The sequence below is a fragment of the Penaeus vannamei genome, chromosome 28, assembly GCF_042767895.1.
Source record: "Penaeus vannamei isolate JL-2024 chromosome 28, ASM4276789v1, whole genome shotgun sequence".
NCBI classification, from domain to species: domain Eukaryota; kingdom Metazoa; phylum Arthropoda; class Malacostraca; order Decapoda; family Penaeidae; genus Penaeus; species Penaeus vannamei.
In genome coordinates this window covers 22,008,973-22,011,472 of record NC_091576.1, presented here as the reverse complement: position 1 = coordinate 22,011,472, position 2,500 = coordinate 22,008,973, and positions in this window count along the sequence as shown.

The window sequence follows — 2,500 nt, the reverse complement described above, 5'->3', positions numbered from 1 at the left end:
CATTGTTGATATCACCACATGCTTCTCGTTCTCTTAATCCGAGGGAAATGTTTGGATACGTTCAACAGGGCACATTAAATGACTGTTTGTGCCACCGTTTGTTTGTTTGTTTGTTTCCTCTCCGTCCAGTGAGCAGCTATGCATGTTGAGCAAGAACGAGGACCTGAATCAGCAGTTTTAAGGCACCTTCTTCAAATTCTCTTTGGCCGAACATCTACGCCGACAATGCGGTTCATAGATATATAGGACATCTGTGTAAATATGTATTATATGATGACAATACCATTATATATGTATATACATATATATATCTCCTAGTAACATATTTGAGGCACACATATAATCGACTTTTTTCGCTCTTTCAATTACAATTTTTTTTTTTTTTAAGACTAAGTTGGTAATATCCTTTTTAACCGATCGTTTATACATGTTTTTTGTTGTTTTATTTATACTTTCTAATTGTAAAGTTGTACTACCTAAAAACTGCTGTTCACGTCACAAGTGGTTACGTAGACGAACTGCTTCTTACACACTTCTTGTATGAGTCTAACGCAACCGTAGTGTCACAGTCTGAGAAACAAGGTTATGATAGTGTACTTAACTGCTTGTTAAACATGATCAGGTGTAAAATATCACCACACAAATAATTATTATTATATTGTTGTATTTTTTGTTTGTTTTTTTTATTATTTTTTGTTTTTTTGGTTTAAGTACAAATGGTAGTAAACAGCCATAATTCTTGAACAACGTGTACGCTCTACCGATGAAGCTCTGCGAAGTCGGGTAAGCATCGTACATCAGACATGCCAACGCAGGTAAACAAAAGTCTTTGACGTCCACAACCACTATAAGACATTTATGAAAAAAGATAAATAAAAACGTAACTGTTCAATATGCAAGCCTGGTCGTATGATGCACTCTGCACTTCCAAACTTCGCTGGGCCGGACAGATATTAAAAGAAAAAAAATATATTACTTGGTAACTTACTGAGTATTCGAGTCGGGGTGACTCGCTAAGAAACGAAATCAAAATCAATATAAGCCGAAGATTGGAGAAAAGTAACGTTGCACAGTTAATCTACTCTCATTGTACAAATAGTGATCTAAACCAATGACTGAAATTTTGCCCTGAAATTGATCAAAGCTTGAGAAATACCTACGTGATAGAAGGAGGGAGGGGGAGGAGGGGAAGGGGGGGGTGTATACTGTGTTAAGTAGTTTAATAAGCGTCTGTTTGATTTTCCTTTTTTCTGCTTTGGTGATCTAACGTCTTTTAAAAAGCAACTTTGCCGACGTTAAGAAAGAGGAATCTATCGTTTTTGGAATCTGTTATTGATTTATCTTTTTATCTATATATTTATTATTATTTTTTTTTTTTTTTATCTTTATTCCAATTTCATATTCTGGATATAACGAATTACTTTTTTCAAATTTCCGTCCGGCTAGCATTCAAAAACAGTTGAAATTTAACTTCCTTCTGCATACATTTCGTTCATATATATTTATATATATGAATTTCCTTTCTCAGTTCCATCCTCTTCATCGAAACTTAAATATGATATTTTAAAATGTTTATGTGCATCTGCAAAAATGGGTTTTCATTACCTACTGAGGGAAAAAAATATACATTATTTATATTCCATCTGAACATTATAAAGAAGTCATTAGTCGTTGCGCGGAAAGTGACTTATAAGTTTCAATAAAAAAAATATTATAAATCTAAATAAATGATAATAATGAAAACCAAGACATTTTTTTAAAAAGGGGGGGAAACAGACCTACTTTTTTTCTTATTTTTTCTTATTTTTTTTAGGATCGTAACCCCCTTTCAAAGCACGAAGGGGAGGGGGTGGAGGGGGGGAGGGGGGGAGGGGAGCACAAGACAACCATTCTTTAAAAATCTTTGACATTCAACACTTAAAAGGAGAGAGGAAGTGGGGGGGGGGGTAGAGGAGATTGAAAAGGGGGGGGAAGGGAGGGGGGGTGGGGGGGTAAGAGTGTCCATGCTTCACTGACATCAAAAAGGAAAAAATAGCTAGCGTGGTGTCCATAAATCGACCAACTGACTTGACTTGACTTGACTGACTGACTGACTGACTGACTTCGCTACACGGAGAGACAAAAAATAAGGCGAGTACCGACTCTACCAAACTACATGATAAGCAGTTCATTAAGAGAGAATTTACATTTCTTCCGACTTCTTTTGTGTGTATAGATATATTCCTATATATTTTATCTTTCGATGACACAATTTGCAATATGGAAAAGATGGTTCTAGAAATTATCTTAAAACTGTACAAATAGGCCTTAATGTTTAAAAATTCGAATAACGGGGGTTTGGGAATCGAGGGGGGAGGGGGAGGGGGGAGAGGGTATACACATGCAGATAATGTAGACATTTCCACTTGAATAGCCAAAATAGCCAAAACAGCCGTACCCGAATAGCCAAAATAGCCAAAATAGCCTCACCTGAATAGCCAAAATAGCCTCACATGAATAG